The 18,733-nt window shown below is 37.9% G+C and overlaps 1 protein-coding gene and 1 pseudogene across 3 annotated transcripts in view; one reads left to right on the top strand and one right to left on the bottom strand.

Annotated features, from left to right (window-relative positions):
• The window catches only part of LOC105464410 (ENTH domain containing 1), a 149,021-nt gene that overhangs the window by 125,266 nt on the left and 5,022 nt on the right, over window positions 1-18,733 (top strand). The gene's annotated exons all lie outside the window — the stretch shown is intronic.
• Window positions 15,370-16,562, bottom strand: LOC105464408 (mitochondrial fission regulator 2-like; annotated as a pseudogene).

Raw genomic sequence — 18,733 nt, 5'->3', positions numbered from 1 at the left:
GCCTGTAGTCCTAGCTACCCTGGAGGCTGAGGCAGGAGGATCACTTGAGCCCAGGAGGTTAAGGCTGCAGTGAGCCATTATCATGCCACTGCACTTTAGCCTGGGTGACAGAATGAGATCCTGTGTCAAAAAAAAAAAAAAAAATCAAATGAAAATTGTAGAACTGAAAAATACAGTAGCTGAAATTAAGATTCTGAGGGTATTCTTCAGTCCTCATAGCCTGGAGTGTCAGAAGAGAGTTCAGTTCTGGTAGGGAAGCTGGAAAGTTATGAATGAAAACCTAAAAGAGAAGGAGACTCAGAAGGGGCAAACCTCATTATTTGTGTATAAACTCTTCCCAGATTCTTGATTGACCACTAAACTATACATAAAGGGGAACCCCAGTGAGTCTGACCAGAAAAGAAAAATCCTACTGGAAGCCAAAAGAACTGAGATGAGACTTCAGCTTCTGCTTACTGGAGGGCTGACAGTCTGAAGAGGCCAGGCAAGTTATCTTCCAACCAGAACAAAAATCAGTGCTCTTTAGAGGAGTATCACAAAATCCAGACACTTTGCAATGTATCATCCAGATGTCCAGTGTAAAATTTTAAAAATCACTAGGCATTTGAAGAAATCGGAAAGTATGAGTCATAATGAAGATATTAAGAGTCAGTAGAAACTGACCCTTCGATGACCCAGGTGTTGCAATTAGCAGACAAATTCTAAAAGCAGCTATTATAAATCCATTTAAGAACTTAAAGTACTCACAGTGAATGAATAGAAAGGGGCATCTCAGCAGGCAAATAACTGTAAAAAGGAATTAAATGAAAGTTCTGGAGCTGAAAGATAAATACTTGAAATGAAAATTTTACTGGAAGGGCTTAGCAGAAGATTAAAAATGAAAGAAAGAGCAAATGAATTTGAAAATAGATCAATAGAAATAATCTGATCTGAAAAATGGAAAGAAAAAGATTAAAGAAAAAGAAACAGAGAGACTCAGTCTTGTGAAACAGTGTCAAGCAGTCTGACATTGATGTAATTGGAGTTCCAAAAGGTGAGGAAAAGACATAGGGTCAGAAAAAATTATTTGAAGAGATAATGCTCAAACCTCTCCAAATGTGTGAAAGAAATAAACTTTCAGATCCAAAATGCTCAATGAATTTCAAACAGAATTAAAGAAAAATACCACTATGTCTAGACACATTATAGTTGGACAGCTGGATTCCAGAGATAAAATCTTGAAAGCAGGAAGAAAAATTATCATATTACATGCAGAGGACCAAGAATATGAATGACACCTGATTTTTCATCATAAGCAGTGTATACCAGGAGACAATGAAAAGTTATCTTGTAAGTGTTAAATGACAAAAGCTATTAACCCAGAATTCTATATCTAGCAGAACCAAAAAAAATGAAAATGAAAACAGGACTTGATTCAAGTGAATAAAAACTGATCATCAGAAACACTTGATTCAAGTGAATAAAAACTGATCATCAGAAACACTGAAGAAATATTTTCAGCCTAATGAGAAATTATGCTAGTTACCTGAATCTACAGAAAAGAATAATGAGCACTGGAAATGATAAATATGTGCATAAATATAAAATACTATGCATGCTTTTTCTTCTAATTAAAAAGTACATGTAACTCAAGCAAAACTTATAATACTGTATTTTGGGGTTTAAAACATATGTAGATATATATTGCAACATAGCACCAAGAATGAAAAGTTCATGGAATTATACCATTGAAAGATTTCTATATTTTATATGAAATAGTACAATATTAACTATGAATAACTCATAAGTTAAGCATGCATATTTACACTTGTAAAAAGGAAAGTGGTATAGCCAAAGTCCTATTGAGGAATTAATATGGAATAGTAAAAATATATTCGAGCAACACAAAAGAAGAAAGGAGGGACAAAAACAGACAAATAGAAGGCAGAGAGCAAAATAGAAGACCTAAATCCAAGCATTTCAATAATTACATTAAATAGAAGTGGAATAAACTTTCCAATTAAAAGGAAGAGACTTTAGATTGGATAGAAAAGCAAGACTCAACTATATGCCATCTATGAGGGAAGTGCTTTAAATACAAAGACATAAATTGATTGAAAGTAAAACAAATAAAAATATGTACTATGCAAGCAGCATAATAAAGTGGGAATGGCTATATTAATACCAGACAAAATTGACTTCAACCAAGGATTATTACTAAATAAGGACATTTCATATTGATATATAGGCAATACATTAGGGATATATAGCAACTAAAAGTGCATATGCACATAGGCTCAAAATAAAGGGATGGAGGAAGATCTACAAAGTAAATGGAAAACAAAAAAAGACAGGGGTTGCAACCCTAGTCTCTGATAAAACAGACTTTAAACCAACAAAGATCAAAAGAGACCAGGTGATTACATAATGGTAAAGGGATCAATTCAACAACAAAAGCTAACTATCCTAAATATATATGCATTCAACACTGGAACACCCAGATTCATAAAGCAAGTCCTTAGAGACTTACAAAGAGACTTAGACTCCCACACAATAATAATGGGAGACTTTAACACCCCACTGTCAACATTAGACAGAAAGTTAACAAGGATGTCCAGGAATTGAACTCAGCTCTGCACCAAGCGGACCTAGTAGACATCTACAGAATTCTCCACCCCAAATCAACAGAATATACATTTTTCTCAGCACCACATTGCACTTATCCCAAAATTGACCACATAGTTGGAAGTAAAGCACTCCTCAGCAAATGTAAAAGAACAGAAATTATAACAAACTGTCTCTCAGACCACAGTGCAATCAAACTAGAACTCAGGATTAAGAAACTCAAAACCACTCAACTACATGGAAACTGAACAACCTGCTCCTGAATGACTACTGGGTACATAACGAAATGAAGGCAGAAATAAAAATGTTCTTTGAAACCAATGAGAACAAAGATACAACATACCAGAATCTCTGGGACACATTTAAAGCAGTGTGTAGAGGGAAATTTATAGCACTAAATGCCTACAAGAGAAAGCAGGAAAGATCTAAAATTGACACGCTAACATCACAATTAAAAGAACTAGAGAAGCAAGAGCAAACACATTCAAAAGCTAGCAGAAGGCAAGAAATAACTAAGATCAGAGCAGAACTGAAGGAGATAGAGACGCAAAAAAAAAACCCTTCAAAAAAATCAGTGAATCCAAGAGCTGGTTTTTTTAAAAGATCAACAAAATTGATAGACCACTAGCAAGACTAATCAAGAAGAAAAGAGAGAAGAATCAAATAGATGCAATAAAAAATAATAAAGGGGATATCACCACTGACCCCACAGAAATACAAACTACCATCAAAGAATACTATAAACACCTCTACACAAATAAACTAGAAAACCTAGAAGAAATGGATAAATTCCTGGACACATACACTCTCCCAAAACTAACCCAGGAAGAAGTTGAATCCATGAATAGACCAATAACAGGCTCTGAAATTGAGGCAATAATTAATAGCCTACCAACCCACAAAAGTCCAGGACCAGACGGATTCACAGCCAAATTCTACCAGAGGTACAAGGAGGAGCTGGTACCATTCCTTCTGAAACCATTCCAATCAATAGAAAAAGAGGGAATCCTCCCTAACTCATTTTATGAGGCCAACATCCTCCTAATACCAAAGCCTGGCAGAGACACAACAAAAAAAGAGAATTTTAGATCAATATCCCTGATGAACATCGATGCAAAAATCCTCAATAAAGTACTGGCAAACCGAATCCAGCAGCACATCAAAAAGCTTATCTACCATGATCAAGTGGGCTTCATCCCTGGGACGCAAGGCTGGTTCAACATATGCAAATCAATAAACATAATCCAGCATATAAACAGAACCAAAGACAAAAACCACATGATTATCTCAATAGATGCAGAAAAGGCCTTTGACAAAATTCAACAGCCCTTCATGCTAAAAACTCTCAATAAATTCGGTATTGATGGAACATATCTCAAAATGATAAGAGCTATTTATGACAAACCCACAGCCAATATCATACTGAATGGGCAAAAACTGGAAGCACTCCCTTTGAAAACTGGCACAAGACAGGGATGCCCTCTCTCAACACTCCTATTCAACATAGTGTCGGAAGTTCTGGCCAGGGCAATCAGGCAGGAGAAAGAAATAAAGGGTATTCAATTAGGAAAAGAGGAAGTCAAATCGTCCCTGTTTGCAGATGACATGAGTGTATGTTTAGAAAACCCCATCGTCTCAGTCCAAAATCTCCTTAAGCTGATAAGCAACTTCAGCAAAGTCTCAGGATACAAAATCAATGTGCAAAAATCACAAACATTCTTATATACCAATAACAGACAGAGAGCCAAATCATGAGTGAACGCCCATTCACAATTGCTTCAAAGAGAATAAAATACCTAGGAATCTAATTTACAACGGATGTGAAGGACCTCTTCAAGGAGAACTACAAACCACTGCTCAGTGAAATAAAAGAGGACACAAACAAATGGAAGAACATTCCATGCTCATGGATAAGAAGAATCAATATCGTGAAAATGGCCATACTGCCCAAGGTAATTTATAGATCCAATGCCATCCCCATTAAGCTACCAATGACTTGCTTCACGGAATTGGAAAAAAACTACTTTAAAGTTCATATGGAAGCAAAAAAGAGCCCACATTGCCAAGACAATCCTAAGTCAAAAGAACAAAGCTGGAGGCATCATGCTACCTGACTTCAAACTATACTACAAGGCTACAGTAACCAAAATAGCATGGTACTGGTACCAAAACAGAGATATAGACCAATGGAACAGAACAGAGCCTTCAGAAATAATACCGCACATCCACAACCATCTGAACTTTGACAAACCTGACAAAAACAAGAAATGGGGAAAGGATTCCCTATTTAATAAATGGTACTGGGAAAACTGGCTAGCCATATGTAGAAAGTTGAAACTGGATCCTTTCCTTACACCTTATACAAAAATTAATTCAAGATGGATTAGAGACTTAAATATTAGACCTAAAACCATAAAAACCCTAGAAGAAAACCTAGGCAAAACCATTCAGGACATAGGCGTGGGCAAAAGACTTCATATCTAAAACACCAGAAGCAATGGCAACAAAAGTCATAATTGACAAATGGGATCTAATTAAACTAAAGAGCTTCTGCACAGCAAAAGAAGCTACCATCAGAGTGAACAGGCAACCTACAGAATGGGAGAAAATTTTTGCAATCTACTCATCTGACGAAGGGCTAATATCCAGAACCTACAAAGAACTCAAACAAATTTACAAGAAAAAAACAAACAACCCCATGAAAAAGTGGGCGAAGGATATGAACAGACACTTCTCAAAAGAAGACATTTATGCAGCCAAGAGACACATGAAAAAATGCTCATCATCACTCACCATCAGAGAAATGCAAATCAAAACCACAATGAGATACTATCTCACACCAGTTAAATGGCAATCATTAAAAAGTCAGGAAACAATAGGTGCTGAAGAGGATGTGGAGAAATGGGAACACTTTTACACTGTTGGTGGGACTGTAAACTAGTTCAACCATTGTAGAAGACAGTGTGGCGATTCCTCAAGGATCTAGAACTAGAAATACCATTTGACCCAGCCATCCCATTACTGGGTATATACCCAAAGGATTATAAATCATGCTGCTTAAAAGACACATGCACACGTATGTTTATTGCGGCACTATTCACAATAGCAAAGACTTGGAACCAACCCAAATGTCCATCAGTGACAGACTGGATTAAGAAAATGTGGCACATATACACCATGGAATACTATGCAACCATAAAAAAGGATGAGTTCATGTCCTTTGTAGGGACATGAATGCAGCTGGAAATCATCATTCTCAGCAAACTATCACAAGAACAGAAAACCAAACACAGCATGTTCTCACTCATAGGTGGGAATTGAACGAGAACACTTGGACACAGGAAGGGGAACATCACACACCGGGGCCTGTCGTGGGGTGCGGGAAAGGGGGAGGGATAGCATTAGGAGATATACCTAATGTAAATGACTAGTTAATGGGTGCAGCACACCAATATGGCACAGGGAGAAATTACACAAATCCGCAGTTTTAATTTGAGATTTTATTATTCTCAGCAATTGATAGAGCTAGGCATAAAAATCCATAAGTATGTAGAAAGTATGAATAACTATTCAAAAACCTTAACTTACTTGAAATCTCTAAATCACGACATCCAACCACTGCAGAATACATTATTTTTCTTTTTTTTAACATTCTTTTTCAAGTGTAAAAGGAACATTCACCAAGAAAGAACACGTACTGCATCATTAAAAACACAAAGTATTTTGAAATAAAGTGTGGTATGAAAACAAAAAGTAACAATAAATTTCAAAAGACTGAAATCTTAAAAAGTATGGTCTCTGGCCATAGTAGAATTAAATTAGAAATTGATAACAATGAAATACATAAAAGAACCCCAAATATTTGGAAATTTAGCAATATGCTTCTAAATAATCTATGAGTCAAAGAAGAAATCTGAAGAGAAACGAGAAAATATTTCAAACAATGATAATGAAAATCAAAAAAATGTGAGATGCATCAAAACTAGTAGGAAATTGCTAGAGGGAAAATTATAGCTTGAAGTGCTTATATAAGAAAGGAAGAATGCCTTAAAAATCAGTGTTAGAAGGTTCTAACTTAAGATGCTCGGAAAAAAGGAACAAATTAAGCCTAAAGTCAGTAAAAGGAAGTAAACAACAAATATAGGAATAAATGAAATAAAAACAGATTAAAGGTGACGCTTTAAAAAGGTTAAAATTCATAAACCCCTATTAAGACTGATTAAAAAAAGATAATTACAAATTACCAATTCTAAGAATTAAAGATAGTATATAACTAAAAAACCTATAGATACCAAAAGATTATGAGAGAGTATTATGAACAATGTTATGGCAATAGATTTGATGCCTTAGTTGAAATGGATAAGACAGCTGGCTAAAACTGACCTGAGAAGACCTTTGTGTTTGTCAAATAAGCTGGGGAAAAAAGATGTATAGATACAGACACACACACACACACACACACACACATATTATCAAAAACACATCACAGAGCAAACCTCAGTTCCCTATAGTCTTACTAGTGAATTCTAAGAAAGAAGTAATGATAATCATATGCCAATTTTTTCAGAAAGTAGAAGAGGAAGGACTACCCAACTCATTTTATGAAGCTAGCATAATCTAATGCCAAAATCTGACAAAGATATTACAAGAAAAATAAATTATAGACCAATATTCCTCAAAAATTTATACAAATATAGAAATCCTTAATCCTTAATAAAATATTAGCAAATCAAATCCAGCAACATAGAAAAAGAATAACACATCATGACCAAGTGGAATTTTTCCTAGAATTATAAGGTTGGTTTGACATTTGAAAATATGTAACTGTAAACTACCATATTAACAGAATAAGATGGAAATGACAAAATTATCTTGATTCACACAGAAAAGCATTTGGCAAAATTAGACACTCATTTACAATCTTTAAAGAATTTAAGCAAACTATGAATAAGAGGGAACTTCCTTCAAGCTGATAAAGGGTATATATTTTTAAAGGGTAGACATTTTAGGCCAGATGTGGTGGCTCACACCTGTAATCCCAGCACTTTGGGAAGCCAAGGCAGGAGGATCAGTTGAGGCCAGGAGTTTAAGATCAGACTGGTCAACATAGCAAGACCCTGTCTCCACAAAAAAATTAAAACATTAGCCAGACATGGTGGCATGCACATGTAATCTCAGCTTTTCAGGAGGCTGAGGTAGGAAGGTCACTAGAGCCCAAGAGTTTGAGACTGCAGCGAGCTATGATTGCCCCACTGTACCCCAGCCTGGGCAACAGAGCAAAACCCCCATCTCCAAAATAAATAATAAATAAATGTTTTTTAAAAAGCCCTAATATGTACTGCTGACATAATTAATGATGAAAGACTGAATGCTTTACCACTCAATCAGCAACAAAGAAAGGATGGCTGCTGCCACTGCTTTTATTCAACATTGTATTAGAGGTCCTAGGCAGTGCAGTTAGGCCAGAAAAAGAGATAAAAGGAATAGGTATTGGAAAGGAAGAAATTAAATGTTTTTATTCGAAGATGATATAATTATCTGTGTGGAAGATCTCAAAGAGTTTATCAAACAGGCTACTAGACCTACTAGGCGAGTTTAGCAAGATTTCAGGATACAAAGTTAGCATAAAAAAATGTATTGTCCCAACCTGGACAACTGTATTAGTCTGTTTTCACACTGCTATAAATAACCAAGACTAGGTAGTTTATAAAGGAAAGAAGTTTAGTTGACTCACAGTTCCTCATGGCTGGGGAGGCCTCAGGAAACTTAGAATCACGGTGGAAGGAGAAGCAGGCACCTTTTTCACAAGGTGGTAGGAGAGAGGTATGAAGGAGGAACTGCCAAACACTTATGAAACCATCAGATCTCGTGCGAATTCACTCACTGTCATGAGAACAGCAGGGGAAACCACCCCATGACCCAATCACCTCCCTCCCTTGACGCGTGGGTATTACAATTCAAGATGAGATTTGGGTGGGGACACAGAGTCAAACCATATCATCAGCATAGAGAGACCCTGTCCCTATTTTTAAATTTTTTATTTTTTTTTTTGAGATGGAGTTTCGCTTTGTCATCCAAGCTGGAGTGCAGTGGGGTGATCTTGGCTCACTGCAACCTCTACCTCCTGGGTTCAAATGATTCTCCTGCCTCAGCCTCCTGAGTAGCTGGGATTACAGGCGCACGCCACCATGCCCAGCTAATTTTTGTATTTTTAGTAGAGATGGGGTTTTGCCATGTTGACCAGGCTGGTCTTGAACTCCTGACCTCAAGTGATCCACCTGCCTCAGCCTCCCAAAGTGTTGAGATTGCAAGTGTGGGCCACTGCACCTGGCCGAAAAATTTTTATTTTTTTTATTTATTTAGCCTGGCATGGTGGTGCACACCCTGTGGTCCCAGCTCCTTGGGAGGCTGAGGTGGGAGGATTGCTTGAGCCCAGGAGTTCAAAGCTGCGGTGAGCTATGATTGCACCACTACACTCCAGCCTGTGCAACAGAGTGAGACCCTATCTCAAAAAACAAACAACAATAAGAATAATAAATAATTAAATAATTAGAAATTAAAACAGTATCATTTACAGTAGCATTTTTTTAAAAAAAAACAAAAGACATGTAAGACCTCTGCAGTGAAAACTATGAAACATTTCTGAGAGCAATTAAAGACCTAAATAAATTGAGAAGATACACAGTGTTCATGGATTGGAAGATTCAGTATTGTTAAGATGTAATTTTTCTCCAAATAGCTCTGCAGATTCAATGTAGTCCCAGAAGGTTTTTTTGTTTTGTTTTGTTTTGTTTTGTTTGTTTGTTTTTTGTTTTTGGTAGAAATTGACAAGCTGAATCTTACATTTAAATGGAAATACAAAGTATCTAGAGTAGCCAAAACAATTCTGAAAGCAAAAGAACAAAGTTGGAGGACTCCTACTACCTAATTTCAATTCTTATCCTAAAGCTATAGTAATCAAAATAGTGTGATATTGTCTCTATAGTACATATATTTTTATATCGTTTTTATCAATACTTTGAAGCTTTTATAAATGTTGGAATATTGACCCTCTGAAATTTCTTGAACATCAGGTAAGGTGATTGGTTGAATAATAGAATAATATTTTCCTCCAATCATTGCTATTGTACTTAACTTGCTTATGTAATTGCTTATTAAATTCTTAATTATAACATTTTAACATTGATTTGTAAAAATATACGTGTGTGTGACCAGGCACCATGGCTCACACCTGTAATCTCAGCACTTTGGGAGGCCAAGGCAGGAGTATCACTTGAGGTCAGGAGTTCAAGACCAGCCTGGCCAACATGGTGAAAGCTTGTATCTACTAAAAATACAAAAATTAGCCAGGCATGGTGACACACCTGCAATCCCAGCTACTCAGGAGGCTAAGGCAGGAGAATCCCTTGAACCTGGGAGGCAGAGGTTGCAGTGAGCCCAATCACTCCACTACACTCCATTCTGGACGACGGAGCGAGACTCTGTCTTTAAAAATGTGTGTGTGTGTGTGTGTGTGTGTGTGTGTGTGTGTGTGTGTGTGTGTGTGACATTGATAGGTTTAACAACATTTGACAAATTCTTAATAGGGTGAAATATGGTATTTCTCTATTGATAAATTAAGGCCAAATTATTTCAGAATTGGTCAGAACATGGCTTGGCTCCATGACTGAGGGCCACAATTTGAAAGTTGCCTAGTTCCTCAGAAGAGGCAGCATGAGCCTGATAGGAGAGGATGGCAAAGCTCCCAGTCCTAGAGGGAGATTGGAGAATAAATCAAATGTCCCTTTAAACCTCACCATAAATTCAACCTAGGCTCCTACTTGGATGAATAGCATAGTTGCTGATAGCACAGGCTTTGGAGTGAGACTGCCTGGGATCATAATCCCAGCCCAACCACTAAATGTGCAGCCTCAGGCTAGACACCTGACCTCTTGCTGGTCAGTATCTTCATCTATAGAACAAAGACAATGATGGAACTACCGCATTGAGATACTGTGGGGATTTAATAAATTTACAAATGCAAAGTGTGTGGAGTGGGACCTGGTGATAAGTATAATATAAAATTTGCTATTATTATTCAAGTGTACATATTTTTAATTCCACCTTTAGAACTGTAGAACCTCAGTCCCGTCCTAACCCTCAAAATCCTCTCTAGTTGTTTCCAAAAGTACAACTCATAAAATGAGTTTCTCATTTTATGCTCAGGAACAAGTAAATTCCTATCCTTCCAGAAAGGGCATTCCAAGCAAGGGAACGATACAGAGTTGTAACCAAGCAAAGAGATTCTGGGGAGCTCCAGTTCTCCATCAAGCAGCTGGAGTGGTTTGATCACTGGTACTCCCCGACTTAAGTAGTGGACTGACCAGCGTGTTCGCAAAGCCCTGGGAAGCCTAGCTTCCGCGTCTCTAACCAGCCCGGTATCTTCTCAATTTGTCAGATAAACCATCTTGCTTCACCATGGTTGTTCCCTCTGACCAGAACACTCCCGGCCCACCCCTTCCCCTAGTTCGTTGCTACTCATCCTTCAGAGGTCAGCTCAAATTATCACTTCTTTAAGATTTCCTGACCTCCTAGGGTATTTCAAATCCCCCTAACTGTATGCTATCTTAGTACCCTATAATCATCCTCATCACACTGTCATTCTAGTTGACTGCATATGTACTAAGTTATTTAATGTATTAATATTTCTTCCCAACTGAAATGTCATCTTCATGAGAGAAGAGACCATGCCTGCCCTGTTTGTTATTGCATCCCCAGCAGCAAACACAGTAGCTTTGCACATAGTCAGTGTTCAATATTTTATAAGTGAACCAAAGGCAGCTTAGTAAAGCAGAAGTGGAAAGTGCGCATGAAGAAACGGTAGAGGAAAACACAGGAAAATTAAGCCAGACAGATGATAGGAGCTTTGTGTGCCAGGTTGAGAAATCTGGACTTTAATTTGAAGGCAGTGCTGGTCCCTAAAAGTCTTAAGCTAGGCTAATGACCTTGTTTTAGGCATGCGAAATGCTGATCTGGCTGGTGAAACTGGAGGTGAGGAACACTTCAAAGGCCGTTGGAGGAAACCAGGTGAGAGGTGTTAGACAACAGAGGGTAAGGTAGAGGGAGATAGCCAGGAGCCTTAGGTGGATCACCATCTGAGAGAGGTGAACTAGAGTCCAGAATCCAGAAAGACAGACTCACCCCATCTGGAGGGCCTGTAAGGAAGGAGGAGAAAGGATGTGTCGGATGTGAGGGAAGGGTTTGTTGTCACTGCCCCTTTTTTTTTTTTTTTTTTTTTTTTTTGAGACGGAGTCTGGCTCTGTCGCCCAGGCTGGAGTGCAGTGGCCGGATCTCAGCTCACTGCAAGCTCCGCCTCCCGGGTTCACGCCATTATCCTGCCTCAGCCTCCCGAGTAGCTGGGACTACAGGGGCCCGCCACCTCGCCCGGCTAGTTTTTTGTATATTTTAGTAGAGACGGGGTTTCACCATGTTAGCCAGGATGGTCTCGATCTTCTGACCTCGTGATCCGCCCGTCTCGGCCTCCCAAAGTGCTGGGATTACAGGCTTGAGCCACCACGCCCGGCCTCTCTGCCTGTTATTTTTAATAAATAAGATGTATTGAGCCTTTGTGTGCCATACTCTGTGAGTAATGGCCTCAGTTTCTTCTCATCAGAGGTCACCTGCCAAGCCTGAGGGATGTAGAGTGGTATAGGGACCATGAAGAGAATGCTTAGGTTTAAAACAGACACTGTAGAGAATGGAAGAAGGAGCTGGTAAGATACTGGGTGAGCGTGATTGGTGCCACCCTAGTGTGCAGAGGCCTGTGGTTTACTCCAGTGGAACTGAGCAGCCTGGGCACAGGAATGAAAATGGTGGATATTTAAATCAAAATAGAATTAGGGCAGTGGGTGGCAAGCTACAGCCTCTGGGCCAAATCTGGCTCACTGCCGGTTTGGTAAATAAAGTTTTATTAGAATACAACCATGCTAATTTGCTGTTTTTGTGCTGCATTGCAACAGGCAGAGTTGAATAGTTGCCACAGAGACTATATGTCCCACAAAGCTCAAAATATTTGCTCTCTGGTCCTTTGCAAAAATGGTTTGCTGACCCCTGGATTACAAGTTAGCAGGTAAGGCAGAATACATGGCAGCAAGGGAGTGGTAAGAAAGTGGTTGAAGAGATGGAGAATGGGGATCTAGACTGGTTAAGAGAGGAGGCAAAGCCAGGCAGGCATTGATAGAGTAGGAGAAAATAAGAAGATTTTCTTTGCATCTATTCTCTTAGTGAAACCAAAGTACCAATATGTTAAAAAGAATGGGAGAGCTGGAAGTAAGCAAGAAGAAAAGTAATTTTGGAAAACAGGTTTCAGAGGAGGGCAGTCCTGAGTGATGACATGTTCTAAGGACTACTCAGAGGAATGGCTGAAGGTCATTGTGGTGAGGAATTCAAGAAACAGTGAGGCCAGGATGGATGACTAGTCTCCACGGACGGCGTCACTCAGGGTGATGGAAAATAAAGATAGTGTCTGTGTTCCAGTTTTGTTTTAAGAAGTATTTGTTTATGTGAAGGGTCCAGGTCTGGCATTATAACCTCTTTGGAGATAATGAGTTAGGAAAATTTAAAAATTCTTGCATGCTCATATTTTAGTGGATCTCAACTATCAGGAAAGTGAAGGCAGCCGCCTAATACACCTTAATATTTGTACCAAATGAGAGGTATGTATTTGCTGCGGCAATCTCATTTGATCTTGATACTAAATAACTCTGTTCTTGGAACAGCTCATTTCTCCCCCTCAGTTTAAATTTTAAGTTATTTATCTGTAGCTCAAACTATTCTTTCAAGTTGCTAGATACTTGATCATGTACACAAAAAAGCGGGGAGGAAGTTAGTAGATTCTTAGAAGCTAGAAATGGTGGCAGACAGCCTTGATTATATTCTCATAAGCCACAGTTATAGTAAGTGTGTTCAACTACACTGGTCTTGGCTTTCTAATTTTTTTGGAGAAAAAAAAAAACACACACTTTCTCATATTGGATAGTGGTAGGCATTGTCACTGCCTTCATCCTTTTTTCCTATCCAATTGGCTTTTTTTTTTTTTTAAACCATGGTCTTCACTAGTAGTTTTTCTAGATACCTGTTTTTCATTCCACCTTTGATAGTGAAAGAAATCAAACTTGACACACAGACACACACACACAAGACCCATTAACCATGCACTTTTCCTTTTTGTCTGTAAAAGGCTTCAGAGCCAGAAATTGAAGAAAATGGTAGAAAACAGTTCTGCAGAGTGTCTTGGCAAAGCCTGAGTTACTGGTCAGGCTGACTTAGAAGCACTGTGCAGAGTAGAGTTGAAGGCAGCCTTCATCATCCCTGCAGGGAGGCAGCCCCAGCAACTCTTGTAGTATACATCTCCTGCCTCCTGTTTCACAGGCAAAAAAAACCACACCTATTTGATTTTCAAAACTTATACTTTATAGGTAAGTGAGAAAATTCATCTTTAATCCAATTTTCCCAATAAAAATTTAGCATAAGCAATTAAGAGGTTTCCTAAATCTATTATTTTATGTAGCATATTTATAATGACATTAAATTTCCAAATGTTACACTTTTTAAAAAATTGAAATCTAATTAATATGCCATAAAATGCATCCTTTTAAAATGTATGATTTAGTAGCTTTTAGTATATTCTCAGAGTTGTGAAATCATCACCACTAATTCAGAAACACTTTCATCACCTGCTAAAAGTCCTACCCTCATTAGCAGTCACTCCCCATTCTTTCTTCCCTCTAATTCCCATCAACCACAGATCTTGTTGTCTCTATGTATTTGCCTGTTCTAAACATTTCATATAAATGAAATCATGCAATATGTGGCCTTTTGTGTCTGGCTTATTTCACTTAGCCTAATATTTTCAAGATTCATCCATGTTGTAACATATATCAGTACTTCATTGCTTTTTATGGCTAATTCCATTGTAACGAAATATATATATACACATATAAATATAGATATAGCTATATAGATAGAAAAATATAGTATATTGTATACCAAAAAGTATAGTGTATAGTATATAGTATACCAAAAAGTATATTTATTTCTCTATATATATAGAAGAGAGATAGATCTCTATAGAAGAGAGAGAAATAAAGCTTTCTCTCTTCTATAGAGAGACAGAAATAGATACACTTTTTGCTATTACAAATAATTCTGTTACAAACATTTGTGTAAAATGTTACATTTTTATTTTTTAAGGCTCATTTATTATACACTCTACAAAAGAACAGAGTATAAATGTAGTAAAGAACAAAGAAAACAAAAATGGCAGGCATTCACATTTCATAGCAATATGGACAAAACTTGTCAAGATTCTTTAAATACTTCTACTTTTAACATTTAACAGTCAAAATCAGTTTCTACAAATAATTTATTATCTCAGCAAGAAGTTTTAGAAGACTCAACCTAAGTGATTCAAACTATGACTATCTTAATGAAAAAAGTTTAATGTTATCCTCTTTGAAAATCTCCAAATTGCTGGAAGCCAAGTAAAGCAGATCAGTACCAATTTTTAAAAGATTCAAAGACTTTTAATCCTATGACTTCTTAGGAAGTCAAAATTGCTTAGAAAAATTATCCAAAGTATGTATTCATCTTTCAATGATATTAACATGCAAGAAAAAAATATCCGTACATCTAATTATCATCAGTAGCCAGTTAATTGCTGGATCTTCCAAAAAGAGGGACAAGTCTTCTTAAAAGGAATCAAGGCTTTTCAGACCTCTCCACTAATATATTGCAGTACGTATAGACTTTGTTTAACTTCGTTTAACAGAAGAGAAGATCCTTTGAAGTGTAGTGGAAGACAGGCTGACATATTTCTGTGGTCTCTCCCAAGTGTATCAGCTTTTGTTGCTGATACCTTGGTCAACAGCCTTTGTGCTTATCAGTTCTTCCTTAGTTCACTGTCCTTCTGACTGAGAAATGTGATGTCCAAATGTTGAAGTTTCTGGACAAGAAAATGGAGAAGGCTCCTAAGATCTATTTTCTTTCTCAAATGAATCATCTGTTGAAATGCAAATTTCTGCTTAAGTGCATGAGACGTTAAAGACACCGGATCCCTATATGAATTCTTTCTCTTCCTCTTATGAATGGGTCTGCCACCAGGTGACTGTTCAGTTGCACAGAGCTTCACTTTATTTATGTCCTCTAGAACATCCAACATGTTTAGAACATCTTTATTTCTGTGGCTTTTTGAATGATGACTATACTAGCACCTGGGTGCTGTTTGTTCATTTCAGTAGCTGGATTATCTGAGTCACAAATATTATTAGATCCTAGTTGTATGGGAAGAAAACATGGAAGCTAGAGAGAAGAAAACTGAGGAGGAAGTGGTAGTGGAGGAGGAGAAGAAAGCATTGAACTTGGAAACTGATTTTTATTATGTTAAGGCTCATTATACACTCTACAAAAGAACAGAGTATAAATGTAGTAAAGAACAAATATATATGTGCGACTCCCCACTCAGCTGAACAACCCCTGATGATGGCATTTGTCCCAAACTAATGGGCCCATCATTCAAGCCAAAGGAACTAGAAATTTTTCAGTTCCTGCATTTCCACAATTGCAGCAATCTGAGAGTGAAGAAAAGTTAGCTCATCTTCAAGGGCACCTATTTTTTTTTTAATTGCAGCTTCATTTACAAGCAGATCATTTTTCACTGGTTTGTTATGTTTTAGAGCAGATGACAGTGGATCCCAAACTAGTTGCAAAGGATGGACACGTTCCATTTTCTCTTCATTTTTCCATATACTATTTTGAAATCTGAGAAAACTGGCTTCCTCAACATTTGCCACACACAAAATATCACCAAAAGATGAAACAATAGATCCAGAATTATCAGAGTCTACAGAGTTCAAGAACTGGATCAACTCAAAATTGTGCCTTCAACAAGGTTCTAACAGAAGCATTTTCCCAATAATGTGAACAGTATTTCTAGTTGATCCATAGTCTTTATTTTCCCAAATCAGCAAAACCTGATCTATAGGAATGCCAGAATATTGACAATGAGAGACACTGATGAAGCAAATACAGAAGCCAATTCAAGGAAGCATTATCAGTTTCTTGGTACCATTCTCTGAAGCTGGCCTTCTGGCAACTACCAGAATGGCAAGTGGAGGGCATTATGAATCCTGTCTCAGAATCCTCCATTGAAGAGGCACTGATCCTGGTCCAGGACTACACACACATCGACCTGGTGTCTGCTCGCACACCTTGGATTGCAGGCCACAGTCAGTAACAATGACCTCACTGAGCGGTGTGAGATCAACCTAGTGCCCAGCCCCAGAACCCCTTGCTCAGCCAGGGTAACTCCCTAGGAGGCATGGTTGCCTCCTCCTGTTCCCAGCCAACCTATCACTGGTCCCGAGAACAGGACCATTCAGTGTTACATTTTTAACCATGAAACAAAATCAGAATATTTTAATTTGTATGTAGTTAACTTGACAGACATTGTATATCAGCTAGGGAGACTGAAAGAGGTGAATTGGAGAATGACAAAAACTTCTCTGTTTTACAGCGAACTATTTAAAGTGTTTAGTTGACCAAAGACCTTCTGCTTACAGAAAGATTTATATCTCTAGCTCATAAGAGTTTTTAATTATTTCTAGAAATTTATTTTTGCAGCACATTTCTAAATGCTTTTAAAATAGAAAGTTTTAATATCACGATTAACTGGTCCAATATTATTTATGAGTATAATAAGTTAAAGTTAACACATCAGCATTTGCAATAATTTTATCAGTGCTATCTTCAAGCAAGCCCAACATTAATTGGTGTGCATATATCACACAATGAGATTTTAAAATACAGCAATTTATTGTAGCTTATTTCGGTTCTGCTGAGTAGACTGTGTGAATGTTAACAGGAGACCCAAATAACTTCTGTAGTGAGCCTGGGCAGGAGAACTAAATGGGCAGTGAGGATGCACCCTGAAGAGCAGCTTGAAGTGTGTGTACAGCTGTGGAGTGTTTGGAAACAAAAGTAAATTGGTATGCGGCAATTATAGACGAAGTGGCTTTTTATAAGCAAAAGCATCATGTAGCCTATGACTCAAAACTGAAAACCTGTAAACAATGATAAGCGATTTCATCAGCAGTTGTAGTCATAAGGCAAAAGAAAGGTGGCTAAATAGTAGAAAGCAGTGGGTCCCAGACTTCAGCATGCCTCAGAAACACCTGGCAGCTTGTTACAACTTAGTTATCTGGGCCCAACCCCCCAGTTTCTGATTTAGTAGATCTGGGACCCAAGAAATTCATTACTGACAAATTCCCAGGTGATGCTACTGCAGTCACATTTTGAGAACCACCAGCATCAAGTTAAATACCAGGTTTTTAGTCACAGCATATACGTGTGACTAACCTAACTGCATATCTTTAAATATATAAGATAACATGGGGGCCAGGTGCAGTGGCTCACGCCTGTAATCCCAGAACTTTGGGAGGCTGAGACGGTCAGATCACGAGGTCAGGAGATCGAGACCATCCTGGCTAACTCGGTGAAACCCCGTCTCTACAAAAAATACAAAATAAAAATTAGCCAGGCGTGGTGGCGGGTGTCTGTAATCCCAGCTGCTTGGGAGGCTGAGGCAGAAGTATGGCGGGAACCCAGGAGGCGGAGCTTGCAGTGAGCTGAGATTGTGCCACTGCACTCAAGCCTGGGCAACAGAGCAAGACTCTGTCTCAAAAATAAATAAATATAAATAAATAAATAAATAAATAAATAAATAAATAAATAACATGATAGTAATATTTGACTCAAATATTATTTCCCTCTTGGCCTACTTAAAATGTTTCTTATTAAGTTATTCTTTCTGACTAGAGGGAGCTCAAATTCTATTTCTAGAATCTTTTCTTAGTACTTTAACAGATATGTTTTAAGTCCTAGAATCTTTTTTTTTTTTTTTTTTTTTTTGGAGACAGGGTCTCACCCTTTTGCCCAGGTTGGAGTGCCCTGGCATGACCACAGCTTACTGCAGTCTCCAACTGTCAGGCTTAGGTGATCCTCCCACTTTAGTCTCCCAAGTAGGTGGGACCACAGGTACACGCCAACATGCCCAACTAATTTTGGTACTTTTTGTAGAGAAGGGTTTTCGCCA

This window comes from Macaca nemestrina, chromosome 15 (genome assembly GCF_043159975.1).
Source record: "Macaca nemestrina isolate mMacNem1 chromosome 15, mMacNem.hap1, whole genome shotgun sequence".
NCBI lineage: Eukaryota > Metazoa > Chordata > Mammalia > Primates > Cercopithecidae > Macaca > Macaca nemestrina.
This window is presented reverse-complemented; position numbering and strand designations above follow the sequence as displayed.